This window comes from Protopterus annectens, chromosome 2.part2, assembly GCF_019279795.1.
Source record: "Protopterus annectens isolate FY-2018-M chromosome 2.part2, PAN1.0, whole genome shotgun sequence".
Lineage (NCBI taxonomy): Eukaryota > Metazoa > Chordata > Ceratodontiformes > Protopteridae > Protopterus > Protopterus annectens.
The window spans coordinates 266,573,490-266,591,704 of NC_056730.1; positions in this window are offsets into that span (position 1 = coordinate 266,573,490).

An 18,215-nucleotide genomic window follows, 5' to 3' on the forward strand; every position below is an offset into this window, starting at 1 on the left:
TGATCCTGTGGAAACAGCTGCAGCAGGACCAGCATGGGGCAGGGCCACACAGCCCCCACCACTACCAAGGCCTGCACAGGCACAGAGTGACTCAGAGGAGGAACAACCTGAGCCTGCCCCAGTAGGCAGAAGGATCTGTGCCCAGTATGCCCTACCCTGGCTTTGGCAAAGAGGCAATGCATAGCACATGCACTGACATGGTAGGGACCCAGGGAATGACACCTCTCTCTCTGACTCACATATACAGTAAAATGGATGCCAAACATGACACTACCTGTACACAACCATGTATAGGGAGTGTACTATGTGCATCCGACATAGGCAGCTCTGCAGCACCACCCTCAATACTGGGACACCCACAAGGTAAGTGACTCCCACATGCCAGTCGGGGGAGGGGTCACATACCCAACAACAGTCACAGCCAGCAGAGCAGGTGTAGACAAGCACAAACAAATGCTGAAGTATGGCCTCTGAATTAGGCCTATGGGTACCCCCCCCCCCCAAGGCCTACACAGACAGACTATAATAGGCCAGGCAGTTGGATGTCAGTTGAGAAGGCTAGGTAATCAGAAACTAATATGTAGGTAATTAAAAGCTAAGATCTGTAGTACACTAGTATGCCTCTAGCCAGCATGATAGGTAAGACTACAGACTGAAATGGAGTACCTGACATACCAGTACAGTCCTAGCAAATGTGTACAAGTGTCAGGTGTGGCCTTCCATCCTACGTAGACTTATAGTAACAGTCAGGTGTGCCTCCGCACTCCTGTGTAGAAATGTAGAAATAGTCAGGTGCGCCCCCTCCATCCTACATACGAATATTGTAACAGTCAGGTGTGGCCCACCCAAACCTGTGTAGAAATGTAGAAACATTCAGGTGTCCCCTCCCTGCTATGCAGAAATGTAGCAACAGTCAATGCCAACTGACCAATGGATACCCTGCAGACACATCATGCTACCTGTCGGTGTACATCACAAAGGTCAGCACCGCACTACAGACTACCTACACTTGATCCACACATGCAGTACAGACAGACACACTGGGCATGCTCACACACTAAGAAAAATTAAGGCAATGTCAGTCAACAACATACTGAAAGGTCATACTGGGCATGCTCACACACTTAAACACATGAAGGCCATGACTGCAAACACCAGTGGACCAGACATATCTGGCAGTTGCAGTTGTTAGTGCAGACACTTGTCAGTATGCACCACTCATGCCCTGCACACACAGTGGATAGGAATACAGACATATATGTCAGGACAACACACTAAAATAAGCCAAAGGTAGACGTGCATACATGTGTGGAAGAGGGTCACTGTGACAATGAGCCATCCAGGCCTGTCTCACACAGCTCACAGCCAAAGAGCCCCAAACACATGAGGTGCAGATGTATTCCTCTGCAGATGCTAGCCACCAGTATGTGTCAGCATTACATATGTGGTGCATGTGCCAGCTGTGCAACATGACTGTACAAGGAAGTAGTCATCTAGTAGCCGTATACATGTACCTGTGACATATGACCCTGTGTTTGCCCGCATGTGGTGTGTCAACCCCTAGATGAATGAGTTATGGCCCATGCACACACCGCCCTCCCCATAGCCCTACTATGACAAGCCTGCTGAGGTCATCCAATGTGAAATACACCTTTGGGGAAGCTGTAGCCCAGTAATCTCTGTAGAATGTCCTGTAACTGGGTACTGCTGTAGTGTGATAAAGTAGTTAGTTAGGTGTTCTAACCCAAGACCTGGCAACTGTGTGTGTGTGTGTGTGTGTGTGTGTGTGTGTGTGTGTGTGTGTGTGTGTTCGTATGTCTCTGAATGAGTAGAGAGCAATGCTTTTTACAGTACTCACACTCCTTACAATTCATATACTCAACTGTGCAAGGCTGCTGATGTCACCCAACTAAAAATACACCACTGGGAAAATTGTACCCAGTAATCTCCGTAGTGCGCCCTGTAACTGTGTATTGCCCCAGACCTGGCAAGTGTGTGTCTGACTGAGTAGAGAACAATGCTTTTTACAGTACTCACATTCCTTACAATTCATATACTCAACTTTGGCAAGGCTGCTGATGTCACCCACCTAGAAATACACCTCTGGGAAGGTTGTAGCCCAGTAATCTACGTAGTGCATCCTGTAACTGCATTCTGCAGTAGTGTGATAAAGTTGGCAGGTAGATGTTCTAACTCCAGACCTGGTAACTGTGTGTGTGTGTGTGTGTGTGTCTGCTTGTTTGTCTGTCTCTGACTGAGTAGAGAACAATGCTTTTTACAGTACTCACACTCCTTACAAGTCATATACTCAACTTTGGCAAAGCTGCTGATGTCACCCACCTAGAAATACACCTCTGGGAAAGTTGCAGCTCAGTAATCTCTGTAGCACATCCTGTAACTGTGTATTGTTGTAATGTGATAACGTAGTTAGGTAGGTGTTCTAACCCCAGACTTGACAACTATGTGTGTGTGTCTGTCTGTCTCTGACTGAATAAAGAACCATGCTTTTTAGAGTACTCAAACTTATTTGTCTTATAACAGCTCCATGCTGTCATGTGATATAGACCTCAGTCATGGGTTCTCTACCCACACATGTCAGTTGTGGATGTCTTGTGTGTGTCTCACTGTCTGTATATTGAACAATGCATTTTAGGCTACTCACTCACAGTGCATTTGATATGCCCTGCTTTGGTAATCTTGCTGATGTCATTCAATGTGAAATAGACCTTTGGAGAAGGAATACTCCAGCAATGTTTGTGACAAGTACTATAACTTTGTAGTGCTGTAATAAACTAATTAGATAGGTGTTCTACTTCCACACATGACAAGTGTGTGTGGGTGTGTTTGAAACTTGCATCCTGTGTAGAGGTAGTTGTGAGTGTGTGGCCAATGTGAAGTGGGTTTTGCATATTCCTTATATGGTGGTCCTACGATATATTTCAACTGCACTGGGATAACAGATGTTAGATAAGTGAGAGGCTGGTGTGCAAAGCCATACCCATACATGTGACATCAAGGCCAGACAATCACAGTTAGCAACCCCAGTATTACCCAGAGCACAGTCTCTACCCATGTCTCATACACGCAGATGCCTAGGCAACAGCCACTATGTGGATAGTACACTGCATATTGGCCACCAATAATAACTATGGAGCAATAGCAGTGGGCTACAGAGGGCATGTCGCCCTGCCCATCTGTCCAATATGCACGTACATGCAGACAATGCACCTCCCCATTGTTACCCAATGGACACCTGCACCACCTGTGTGCCTTCACATGTGACCCACAATGGACATACCATGCCTGACAACATGCCCTGTATGGACAGATGTCACTGACACCAGGGAATGCTGTTAGCATGCTATCAATGTAGGTGCAGGGTAAACCTGCTGCCCATTACCAGTACCTGCCACAGGTGGGCAAGACTGGCACATTTTGATGATAATCTGTGTTCACAACATGAGTCAGACACCCCAGATACAGTTCCACATGTCACTGTACATGCATGTTGAAGATGTGCACATCCTAGACACCATCCATGTCATGGAGTAAGGAACACATACATGGCAGGGGATGCATAGCATTGGTCACACACAATAGCCACCCAGGTAACTTGATGGGGGATACAATACCCACTTGTGTGGGCAAATGCAGAAATGACAGCCCTGAGCCACAATGCAGACCACTGTCATGTGGCCTTATGCCAAGGTATATCCATTCCCTACCCTTGTATAGCCTGCTGGCACAGTTGACCACCACACACTTGTGCAGACATGCACCCATGGATGTCAGTACTGGCACCCAGTGTGTTTGAGTGTGTGTTGTATGGTGCGTATGTCCACATTCACACTCACTGCAACCCCCCTAGGCATACTGAAGCATGCTGTCTGATGTCTGACACCTCCTCATAATCTTTGCCCATATGACCTCCGTATGACCCGTGTGGTGCATGTTATACATGCACATTGATGTGCTGTAGCAAGCCCACTAGGATGAGTTGTACTCCTGGCCCTGAACAAGTGTGTCAATGTGTGTGCGTCCCTGTGAGAATGTGGCTGTGTTGACGCTGGCACCTGTTCATGTGGACAGGCATGTGTACCATATATCTACCATATCCCTGTTGCAGATGTCACTCACCAACACATATATGTTCTCAGTGCTCCACCGCAGGTAACCCATATGGTGCATCCAATAACTGCATCGAACTGTGATAGCACAACATAGTTGTCAGGGTTTGATATCCTGTACTAGTAGGTGTGTGATACAAACATTCATCAGTTTTACTCTCCCACCCCTCCCAACATGTATTTGACTCTGTCTGCCTCCCCCACTCCCTCTCTGGTGGATGTGGAGACCCACACCTGCTTTTCTTAGGCAGCAGCATTTGTATTTTATTTATGCTCATGATCAGCTGATGGCCTTTGCATGAATTGCAGCCCTCCCCTAGCTGATTGCATGTGGAACAATTGTGAACATTCCCTTAGCCAATTGCATGGAAACACTCCAATATCTAGGAACATCATGGTGGTTTTGGCCCTTTTCATTCACTGTGAGCAGGAACTATATCTGTTGTTTGGCAAACACCATCTCAGATGGATTGGGGCTTTACCTCTAACAACATACACTGTGGAAAGAGGGCAACAAACAAGAGGGGAAGTGCCTGACCTGACTACAAACTGTAAGTGCTGCTATACTGCATTTGGATTAATGCTGGTTTAACAGTTTTGTCTGGATATGGCTGTTGTACATGTCACAATACCTGCCATGTCAGTTCCATGTATATGAGAAATCCCCATCTGCAGGGTCATCTGCAGACTGGGCAGTATTGTGCCTTTGGTTTCATGTGTTAGCCATGGGGCATCTATCTGTGGAATGCAGAAGGTAATGTGCGAATTGCAGATGGTAAAGGCCGTAACAGTTACTGACTTCATATCCCTCATAGATCATATGCTGCAACAAACGCTGTTACAATGGTAAATGTATAAGGTTATCACAGCAACATGTCTGTATTGGACCTGTTTATGTGCTGTCAACCACACCTCTGTCAACCTTTGTACATATGTCATGCATGAACTGGTGCATATGTGCTGTACACCATAAATAGTGTCATTATAAATGATAAGCCAGTGATATAGCTGATTGCTACACGTTATGTACAGTAGAGATTATATTTCATGACATAACCTGGACATTCTGAGGATGCTTGTACAGTATTGAGGTCTGTGTAGTGATGGTGAATGTCAGCAGTGTGTGTATTGCTATTATGTACTGTAGCCTGTGTACAGACTGTGGCAGATGTCATTGTTCTAGTTCCCCTTCTCTCTGATGTTACCTGCTGCCCCACTGTATGGTATCATTTTGGCATACATGTTTGTAGGGCCATGCACACACATGTTCCATACCACAGACTGCGATCAGACCAAACTGTGTAGCAGCCCAGTATATGTAGGGTCATTCTGTGAGTGGCACATATGAGGATGGTGTAGTACAAATAGTCCATATACTGTAATATTATGCTAGCTTACCATATGTGGCTGTGGCTGTGTTCACATTGGTTGTGGTTATGCACTTTCACACAGGTGTATCTTACACTGTGCTGTGACATGCCTGTTGAGCCTGCTATATATGCAGGTACATGTGCATTCCCCCATAGGAGATGTAGGCCAGAGTTGAGCCAGTCTGCCTGTAGCCTGCACAGTGCATTGTTACATGCCTAGCAGCTTAGTGTACTTACCCAGTGAGATGCCATTTGCAGATACTTGCCAGATGTACTGCTGCCGGGCCTCTCTTAGCAGTCATGTATGTCAGACAGAGTAGCAGGATGCTGTACAGATGTATGTCAATATCTAATGGGTAGTATGTGTCCATGGCACCCCTGTACCAGCAGTCATTCTGTCTCAGGCCAGACAGAAGTGTGTGAATGCAAAACCTATGGTGGCAAAAGTATACCAGTCGTTATGTGTTATACCCATCTACATGGCTGTCTACATCCATATTGTCAGGCCTGGTACACATGTTGTGCACTAAGCGATTATTTGTACACCTCTGGGCTGTACAGGGTGTGTCTGAAATTCCACATATATTGGCCAATATCTCTGCAGCACTCCACAGGGGCATTACATGCTAGCAGCGGTACTTTACAATGATTTCCTTAGGATGTCTGTCAGTAACCAATGGCACACATGTTATAAGCAGATGTGACCTTCCACACACACACCATGTCTGTGAAGACAATCCTGATGACAGTAGCAATAGTCTATTAAATATGACTTTGGGACTACAGGGGATGGGGTAGGGCTACACTCCATGTCCAGGACATATGGTGGAAATATATGTACATATACTTATCTAGATAGCCACATATCTATATGATTACACATGTGTACTACTTCCAATTACCACTGTCATGGCAACCACCCACTATAAATCCCTACAGCATGTGTGTGTGGTCCCTTTACATTTCCTGTATGATGGGCAACCTTCCTGTGTGTGGGCATCAGTGTTACAGACAGCAGGTAGAAATACCTCTTACAGGAGAACCTTCACACTCAGGGCAGCCACATATTTGTAAGAGGATCAGGAACTACAGACAGACTGTGAGTAGAATTGTGTTATGCTTTGTATAGTACTGGTGTTACAGTGTGTGTGTGTGTGTGTGTGTGTGTGTGTGTGTGTGTGTGTGTGTGTGTGTGTGTGTGTGTGTGTGTGTGTGTGTGTGTGTGTGTGTGTGTGTATACATACTACTTTACCTTGGAATACAGTTTGTCTGCATAGCTCACTACTGTGGGTCTATCCTCTTGCTGGGCAGAGGTATGCCTATCATGTGCTGTCCGTTCACCACACAGGTCCTGTGGCAGATATTACACTGGCAGTGCATGTGTTGAGTGCTATAAGTACATGGCTAAATCCATTTCTATTTCTAACCTCAGTTACCTGACTAAGGGTATGTTGCAGACTATCCTGTAACACCAGCAAATTGCTTAGTGTATGGCAACAGTGTTCCACATGTGTGCCTGTGTTCCAGCCACTGTCCTCCACCTACATACCAAGCTTTGCACATATGTCATGCTGTTGGGGGTTGTTTTGTATTGCGCTGTGAATATATCACACTGCCATTGCTGCCATTAGTCCACTACTGTTGTATCCACACACATACAGTGGGGCTGGGGCCATATATGTGTGGGCATCACCTTCACAATAAATGTGTGCCCTTATGCATTCCAGAGGCCAGTGTATGTAACAGTGGTATATGGCCCTGGATTATTGAGTCTAGTTGGGGAGCACCATAAATGACCTAGGCTGTTACAAAATGTGGGGTTTTCAGGGGTGAGCTGCCACAAGGTATCTGGATGTACAGTACCGTATACTTCACCTATATTTACATTACTTACATGAATTGGGGTACTGCAAGCCTACTGCCTTCTGCCATACAGACTGTTCTGTTTGTCGGTGTGCTCGTGATGGTGTCAGTCATGTCTTATGAAACAATGACAACCCATGTGATCACATAACGTCTTTACCACCTACTGAGTTTGTACAGAGTGCAGATAGAGGCTGCTAAACTACACACCTGCAGTACATACTGTTTGTTGATTGTTTGGTATCCTGTGGCCCAGTCTGTGTTCACTATTGTACAATTTGAAGGGCTTGGCCTGGACAGCAACAGTTGTGAACCTTTCCAGACTACTGTAACAGTGTAACTGTTTCACAGTTGCAGTACTCTGTTTATATGGTTGTCAGTGTCAGAACGGCTATATGACATGGCATACAGAATTGAAACATTACACAATGAAAGGTTTCCCATTTCTGCAAACCTGTTTGTGGTGTCTTTCCTTTGACCTCTCAATTATGTTGCAGGCAACAACTGACATTTGTATGGGTGGCCCATACAGTATCCATTTGTTCAGGTGTTAACTGTAGCCATAGTGGCTGTTCCATATTGTGTGCACCTTCTACTTATGTATCTTACTGTACCTATATCTGCGTGTGTATGTGTAGTCACATGTGTATATATATATATATATATATATATATATATATATATATATATATATATATATATATATATATATATATGTGTGTGTGTACATCTGTATCTGCATATTTGTGTCTGTGTGTCTGTATCCAGGGGATGTTGATGGCTTCCACATATTACATTTCCTATGGGTGGCAGACTGTACTTGGTAGTGTATTGCAGGGGGCACGTGTTTGGCTGTGGGGGGGGGTGCCTATTTGTACAAGACATATAGTGTGAGGGGCCTCTCAACCCCATTAATGGTGCATGTGGGCGTATGTATATTTGTTAATCTGCCATTGCTATCTAAGACGTATAGCCATATATATCTATATAGATATATAGATCTGCTACCATATATATAACTATGCCCGTATATACCTACATAGATATATATCTGCGTACACATATGTAACGTGCTGTGTATATGTAGACATATAGGTGTAGACACATATATGTGTCAATTTAGGCATATGCATGTATATATGTGCATATATATTGATATATATATATATATATATATATATATATATATATATATATATATATATATACATACACATATTTACATATATAGATATGGTGTATCTGTTTAGATATTAATATAGTTACACACACAGACATCTAAGTGCTGGTATAAATTCTCTGTACTGTTGCATGACAGGACTGGATGATATTTTTGTTAAAACATGGCATTTTTTTTCATATTTGTCATGGCTTGGTGGTAAATCACCATTGTCTAGGGTGTGCAGATTCCTTAGGATCGAGCCTTGCAAGAGCTGTTTATTTTGTTGCTGGGCAAAACATGGCCTGTTGGATAGAGAGTGATTAAGGCACTTTAAAGCAGGTTTGCAAGGAACTAAGCCGTGCCTACACAGGTTAAGTAATTTAGAAACTAACAGAGTATATGAAACTGTAACCGGAGGTTAGCAGTGCTTACCTCTGCACAAAACCACGTCCAACTGCCTTAATCACTCTGTATCTCACGGCCCGTGTTTTGCCCAGCAACAAACTGAAGAGCTCCTGCAAGGCTCCTCACCAGGACCCTGCACACCATACACAAAGTGATTTACCACTAAGCCATAGCAGATATGCATAATCATGATGTTTCACATACATATAATTCAGCCCAGGTATTCAACACTACGGGAAATGTATTCTACCATGTAGATGTATGTGTGTGTGTGTGTGAGTGTGTGTGTGTGTGTATATATATATATATCTATATATCTATATATATATATATATATATATATATATATATATATATATATATATATATATATATATATATATATATATATATATATATATTTATATTTAAATGGATATAACATAGCTATATATGTAGATATAGCTATAGAAATATATACATATATATATATATATATATATATATATATATATATATATATATATATATATATGTGTGTGTGTGTGTGTGTGTGTGTATATATATATATAGATGTATATATATATATATATATATATATATATATATATGCAAATATATGCATATATACATAGATACGCATACATCTATAGATATATATGTATACATCCATCTGTTCACATTTATACAGCAATAAATAAACATATATATATATATATATATATATATATATATATATATATATAGATATATACATACATATATATTAATATGTAAGCATATATATGGTTCACCGTTCAAAGGGAGAAAATCATGTCTCCGAAAGCTGGAAGGTCGAAAGTAAGTTTTCAACATTGCACAATCTTGGAATAAATGCATCAAATGTGCAATGAGCGAATGTCACTATGCATTTGTTCATTGCAGATTTGGCATTTTGAGTGCGGATGGCACTGTAGTGGGGATGGGGAAAATGTCCCTTTCTCCATTGTAGTACAAACGCAGAGCTAGAATATCAAAGTAGGGGGGTTGTGGGGGGTGCAGGGGGGCTTGCCCCCCTGCATTACGATATGTATTCCAACTTGTAGTTCGAAAATCTGCAAAGCTGCTTTTCAATTTGCTGAATTTTGAATTGTGGTGCAATTAGAAATGACAGATTGGTCCTTGCTGTTCGCAGAAAGGGCTGTTCGAAGAAATGATTGTCTCCCTTTCAAAGGTAAACATATATATATATATATATATATATATATATATATATATATATATATATATATATATATATATATATATTTAGGTATATATGGACATACATCTGTAGATAAAATTGGGAACATAACCACAACACATATCTCCACATGCACCATTGAGACCCAAACAACATACGTCTGGCACAGATAGGTATTCCCCCCACAGCCAAATACGTCTGGCCTGCAATACACTACCAACTTTAGCAGATCCCATAACCAGGACCCTACATGACAGGGGCAGTGCATGTTAACAGTACTCCATCCCACCTGTACACTGTCAGGCTGACATTACTAACATATCATGCAGTACAGTCAAGTGAAGTGTCATGCTTGGGGGAACCCCCTGAGCAGGTGCAGTAAGTAGCTGGGATCCCTCATATAATCCAGCAGGCCTGCACCTGAAAATGGATTCACCAATGTTGGCAAGGACGACCACAAATCCACCATGTCAGCTGGGAACTACCATCCAGTAGACTGATGAGCCTGGTCTGCAGGGACATGGAACATATCAACAATGAACCCATGGCCAATGTCACTGATAATCTTAACACCCGGGACACCGTCAATGTTGGACTTGCCAATGGCAGAGAATACAACCTAAACCTGGTATACCTCCTTGATGCAATCATGACAGGTGTAGATGAGGATTAGGAGGTGAACACAGCCTATGTAGATCATAGCAAGCTTTTGTACACCATCCCACATGTAAGAATGTGTGTAGATGTTAAGGGATCTATCTCCGTTCACATAATATGTTTCCCCCGAACTGCTTAGCAAATGCCAACATTTCACAGTTGCCATCCCATGATTATACAGTCCATTACAGGTCATAGATGTGTTAATGCCCACCTCCACATTGTAGCAGTGTGCAGTAATACTGGGGTTGCTATAACTCACTGGGTGTGGCTGTTGTGGACACATCCAACATCATTGCAGTTACTGCTGCATCTATTCCCCCACATAGCTGTCTGTAATACTGTACAGTGTATGTTATCAGGTTGATAGTTGTTGCTTACACCATTCACAGTAGTAGAGTGCCTCACATCCTCCCAAGGGTAGGGCTATGCCACCGGCATTGGCACACCCATGTTACTGAGGTGAGGATCACAGTAGAGTGGGGAAAGGGACTTACACCCTGCTGTTAGCATGTTCAATGTCATCCAAATTGCAGACTGCATATATACCAATGTGTGGTTGTGCCTATCCTGTCTTGGTGAGATTACATGGGCAATAGATGTGTTACTTGCATGGGGGCATACCTCCATGTGTACAGCCTTGTATCACTACTGCATCCAAACCAAAGGCTCTGTGTGTTGTACCCAGCCATGTCATGTGTACCACCCACTACACTTACTGGTGTCCACTGTAGAAGGCCTGCTGCCACTACTACACCCATCAGACATGTGGCACATGGACAACCACAATATAATCAGAATAGATAATGGTGAAAACAATACAACATTGTTAATTACAGCTATAATGCATCATGGTTGCACAGCTACACCTTCCAAGATATTAGCATTTCACTTTAATGCTGACAACATCCTACACAGCATTCCATTGCTACACTGTTGTACAGTCACCTTGTGCATCAGCACCATGTTAGCCTGTTCTTGCTTCAATGTTACAGATGACAGGATGTGGCAGAGGTATTATCATATGCACAGGGTGTGTTGTTGATTTGCCAGACGCCTAGGCTGAGCCATACAATTGACAATGTGTGTGTGTGTGGGGGGGGGGGCTGAGTACTGTTATAGGCCAATGGTGATGTTGTGTGTGCAGGTATGTGGTTGCCCTAGGTTTGTTGTTTATGTGTGTGTGTCTGCATGCACACAGTTCCACTATATGGCTGCCCTACATGGGGATTTTTGAGACAGCTGCAGACTGTACCTGGCAGGGTTTGCAGTTCACCATCTCTGGCCACGGACATGGGACCTGAGCCTGACAGGGGTGCCACAGGCAGTATCAGGTACAAAGACAGATCGGGTACTGTCCCCCGAGGTTGATTAACGTCCACTAGACCCAGGTCACTCCTGGGACTGGCCAGGGCCACGTGCACATGGTCTGCTATGACGGTCTGTGGCCACAACCCCCACAGTGCTGGGGCTGGTACTACCACTTCAGGAGCGGCTGTGACTGGTGGGACATCCACAGCAACTTCCAGCTGCTGATGTTGCTGGCATACGTCCATGTGGCCGACTGGCTGTCTCAGCCATCCTGCCCTGTCCCGATGCATGGACATGACATTGTTGATGAGAACCTATGTCTCACCCCACCGTCTATCCATGACCCCAGTGTAATTATGAATGGCACCTGCTAGGTCATGGATGCTGTCATTTACAGAGGTGTGATGAGCCCTCTGTGCCCTTAGACCCTGTCTGATGTACTGTTCCATTCGTGCCTATGCCTCCATGACAGCCTGGAACATGCGTGTGGTAGATACAGATGTCGCACATCTGCCAGGGTCATGATGACCAGCAGTGCTCCTATGAGCACCCCTGAACATTTGCCTATGTGGTATCCTGCCGGACATCTGGCTATGGCTCTTGTGTCCTGACACATGTGCCATAGATACCACATTGTCCTGGCCAATGCCATCTGTAGACTGTCCCTCAGCTAAGGCCAATGGTGATGAGGTATGTTGAGGCAGTGTGACAGCGTGGACAGGGTGGATACTTGTGGGATGTCAATTGGTGGCCCAGCGGCAGCCCCTGATGACCCTGCCTGTGCCTCAACACACCTATCCTCATGTTCACTGTCTGTATCAGTGACATCAGATTCCATGTGGGAGGGACCCAGCCTCACCTCGCCACCTGTGAGGGGAAAACAGTGAACAGACTGTAAGACCTGAACATCACCGCTAAACAGTACACACACACACATACACACACACACACACACACACACACACACACACGCGTGCACACACACACACACACACACTCACACACACACACACACACACACACACACACACACACACACACACATATGTGTGCAGACATGTCCACACACACAGGCATACACACATGCATTTGACATACATGACAACCCATACACTCCAGCAGACAGCACCTGCAGACAACTCCATAACACACATAATAGCAGGTGATGGTGCAGTACAGTATCACACACAAACCTGTAATTACACACATGTCACCATGCAGGACATGTGGTGCTCAACAGCATGCAGGGCAACTGTAGTCAATCCCTGTTACGAGCATTATACATGGCTGTGATGCATGGCTTCTGTTAGTAGGTGATGGCCCTCCCCCTGGAACACACTGCACCCATGTCCACAGCATTGCTGTGCGTCTGTTCAGCACCCTGGCATGTACTGTGCACCATACCTCACATGTGTACACACCATTGCAGAATGTGTATCTGTGTGTCAGTTATGTTTCTTCTGCTGCTCGCAGCCTCTTTGTGTTTCTGGATTATAGGTGGACACGTGTTTTGTGAATGCCTGATGTGTATTCACAGATGTCATCATCAGTGGTGCATATATGAGTGATTGCATACCATTAGACTGACCACAGACACAATGTACTGTACCTATGGTGAGTGTAGAGACCATTATTGACATGGCACTCTCTTCCATGACATGCCATAGCGCAACACTACTGCATATGGCAACACTACACATACCTGATATGTGACATATGGCCTAGGCAGTCAATTGCATTACAAGCCATATATGTCAGTTGTGCAGATGCTGATTGGGATGCATACCATTTGTGGGTGCATATGTGGTCACACACATATCATGATGGTGTGTAACAATAACTGCTATGTGTACTACTGCAGTCACAATACCTGCCAGGGGTATAGTAGCATGGTTCATCATCATGAGCCAGTAGGTGGTCAGTCAGGCCTGCAAATGTTCCCCAAGCCTGCATGTTTGCATGCTAAACACATGCACAGCCCTTGGAGGTCATACAGTACCATCACTAGTGCCATGGAGTCAGGGTTATGTCTGCCACACTTCATGACCTTGACTGTGTGCAGATACAGCCATTCTCAATAGGTTTGTCTCTCCCCTCCAGTGCACTGTTGTGTTTCAGGATGACACACCCTCTCCTGCTACATGGCAGATGCTTGACATCTATGGCCTACACATGTGTGTCATATTGCAGTATCCCAAACTAGGAACACCATGTGTACTGGCATATTCCCTGCCAATGCAGGGCAAACATGCAGGTGTACAGTGGCACCAGCATTGTACAGATGGGGATGTCATCCCTGGGTTGGGGTGAGGTGTGAATTGAGCAGCACATGCATCATAACTGCAACTTTCTGGACTTCCCCAACATGGTGCTGATACATCAGAACATATTGTAACAAATGGCTTTGGCAATGTCCCACCATTATGCAGGTCATATCTGTATTGAGCCCTGGCTGATGTTGCCTGTGGTACACATAGATTCATAAGTGAGTACTGGTCTATTGGTCCTGGGGCCTACATAAGCCTAGCCACAGGGGTTCCCAGCCATGCACCACCCAATAATGTTATTCCTCTGTGCCCCTGTCAGGCTGTGGCACAGACATACTACCCAGGGTGAATTCCCCATTTCCCATCCAGTTGTCATGTGTTTTTGTAAAGAGGGCCAATGAGTAGCATTGCCTGACTTGAATGGGTAGTCTGTTCCAGAGTGTGGGAATTCCCCAGGACAGGGCCCCATCCCTCCAGTATGTTCATTGCAATGTGTTGATGAGGTTTAGGACCCTGGAGCATGTGTTTGCTGAGGGAGTGGGATTTATTTATGTGTAGCTAGTTCAACTGCTCTGTGTATGACATAGCTGTGTATGTTAGGCAGATGTCAGCTGTGCCTGGGCAATGTGCACTGGAGTGTAGCCACAGTTGTCTGAAATGGTATGTGTATTGCATATGTTTAAGGCTGTTAAACCAATTAGTGAGGTGTGTGCTCTGTCAGTGAACATGTACAGCGTGCATTATGGGTAGGTGTGTTAGATGTGTACATGGCCTACACCTTAGCTATAGAAGTTCAACTAGAAAAGAAAAAGCAGCAAATGCACTGTGTGCAAAATTCTGTCTCTGTGTCTTGGGAATTCGCCTCTATTCAACGCTCATAACAGTCCACAACACCTTCAATGAAACCAAGTAGAAGTGAACAAAAGTTTATTGTAATGCCAACAAATAAAGAATGGTTAAGCGCTTTCACTTGAATAAAACAAGCTTCCTCAGAACACCATAGCTTGCATGACAATTGTTTAAATAACATTTTTGGCGCCAAATTTCAGTTTGAAATTTTAAAGCTATACACACATCCTATAACCATTGTTCTCTATTCATAAAATATTAAATAATATTCATATTATTTCTAAAAACTGTGTTGATAAAGTAAACAAGTTAAAAAACTGAAAAAAATGTTAACAAAAACATTTAGATCATATCAAAACCTGTTTAAAAACATATAACAATGTACCTTATAGATAGTTCATTTTAAGACCAATAGTGGTTTGACAGATACAGTGTCATTTAAACCTGGTATAGTGGAAGCATCCGTATATATTTGCCACCAAAATTCTTTATATAATAATAAATTATTAAAGTCACCCGCTCTGTTATTGGTGTGCACAATGTCCACAATACCAAAATTAAAATAATGTTTGTCACCATATTGTTTAATATGTTTGTACAAAGCATTTTTTTCATCCTTCCTTCTGATGCTATAAAGGTGAGATTATATACGTTTATTTAAACTCCTTTGAGTCTTACCTATATAGAATCCTGAACATGTTCTACAGATGGCAATATACACCACCATTTTAGTTGTACAGTTGCCCCCACAGAATTTAATTCTAGTGTGTTTGTAATTATCCAATTTCACACTGTCTCCCTGAAATATAGTGTGACATTGTTTACTTGCCCCACATTTTGCAGTTTTCATGTATTCTGTCTTCTTAATGAAGATACCCTTCTCTAAAATAGATTTTATGTTGGCCCCTACCTTATAAACAAACCTTGGGCATTCACCTAATGTGGGTGCTATAGCTTGATCAGCAGATATTATATGCCAGTTGTTCATCAAAATCTTCTTAACTTTACCTGAATATATGCCAAATTCCAAAATGCAAGATTTACCAAAAATGCAAGTTTCAGACTTCATATCATGCAATATATCCACAGTCGAAACAATAGCTGTCCTATATTTTTCACCCAACAAAGGCTTGTACTGGTTACCCCTTTTCCTATCACAACATAATTACTTACATTTTCCATAACTCTAACGTCATAGCCTCTGTCCTTAAATAAGGACGTTATAAATTTCACCTCATCCAACATGTCCTCATACCGTGAGGTCATCCTAACTGCTCTAATAAGCTGACCCTTATATATATCCGTGAATTGTTTCTTTGTATGGTAGCTAGAATATTCCAAATAACTATTCGAAAAAGTGTTCTTTCTATAAATTTTGGATTTAAACTCATCCCCTATTTTTGACACAAATGTGTCTAAATAAGCCACTCCTTTGTGACTGCTAGAGGAGGTAAATTTTAAAAAATTGCTGCTACTATTGATATATTGTAAAAATAATGCTAGCTGTTGTTCTCCACCATCCCAAATCAAATAGATGTCATCAAGGTATCTGACGTAATATTTTATGTATGTCATAAAGTGACTGTCTAAAATAGTCCTCTCTTCCCATTCAAGCATGACCAAATTGGCGTATATGGGAGCACAAGCTGCTCCCATAGCTACGCCTTTGGTCTGCTTGTAATATTCTCCCTCAAATATAATGTAATTGTGTTCGAGAACCAGGGACAACATATCCGTGAGAAGACAGATGGTGTCCCATTGGATATCTGTATGTTTTCTTATACTCGTAGCAAAAGCTGATAGACCATCTTCTTTTGGTATACAAGAAAATAAATCTATGACATCGATAGTCACAAATATCAGATCTGAACTGGATAGGTAAATAGGATACTGTTTCAGAAAATCCCATGAGTCCTTAGCTATATGTGGAATAGTGGCATATATGTGTTTCAAGTAGGTATCAATAACCTTACCTATATTAAACTTCTTAGACCTACTCCCTGATATAATGGGTCTAAAGGGCGGTTCATCTATATTCTTGTGAATTTTAGGAATACCCACTATAGAAGCTAATACAGGATGTTCAACCTTAATGTAAGTATAGATGTCATTATTGATCCTGTTATCTAGTAAGTATTCTTCAATACATGTGTCTATTTTTCTATACCCTATGTTGATCTCATTCAAGGACAACATAGAATAATTTCCAGAATTGTGTAGTAGTTCATGTATCTTACAAGTGTATAAAAAACTATCATAGATGACTATGCCCCCCCCCCCCTTAATCTGGTTTCATGATTCTGATGTTACTAGCACATCTTAATTCCTGTAGTACCCTGCTCTCTTCTTTTGTTAAATTGGAACTAATCTGATGTCCATCGATTTGTCTATCCAACTTATAAATCTGTTTAGTCACTACTTTATCAAAGATGGAAATGGTGGGTAAATGGTGGGGTGCATGGGGGATATATATGTACTTTTCTTTTTGACTACTGGAATAAACGGCTCTGCATGAGAAATGTCACCCACTGTTTTTTTGTCTTTAAATGAAATAGCCAGGTTAAGCTTCCTCACATATCTTTTTATTTCACAAATACAGTCCACTAGATTGAATCTTTTAGTGGGAATAAATTTAATCCCCTTAGATAGTAAATCAAAGTGTCCAGTATTTAAAGTATAGTTAGTATAGTTGTATATATTAAAGTTCCTATAGGTGTAAGTAACACTATCCTGTAGGATGCCTACATTATTATTACTGGAATCACCTATGGTCTCAGTGACAACTGAACCGGAGTTTAACGTGGGGTCCTTGGATATGGATGGTGGTAAGGATCTCTTCTGTAACCCCTCGTCCACTTTCTCTCCCTCCCCTTGTGTTCTCCGTATAAAAAATCAGAGTTAGCATTTCCATCAGAACTAGATTGTTTATATGTATTTACAATTCCCGTCTTTTGGTCCCCCCTCACATACTTAGGGTACTTATTGTGATCTTTTTCCCATAAA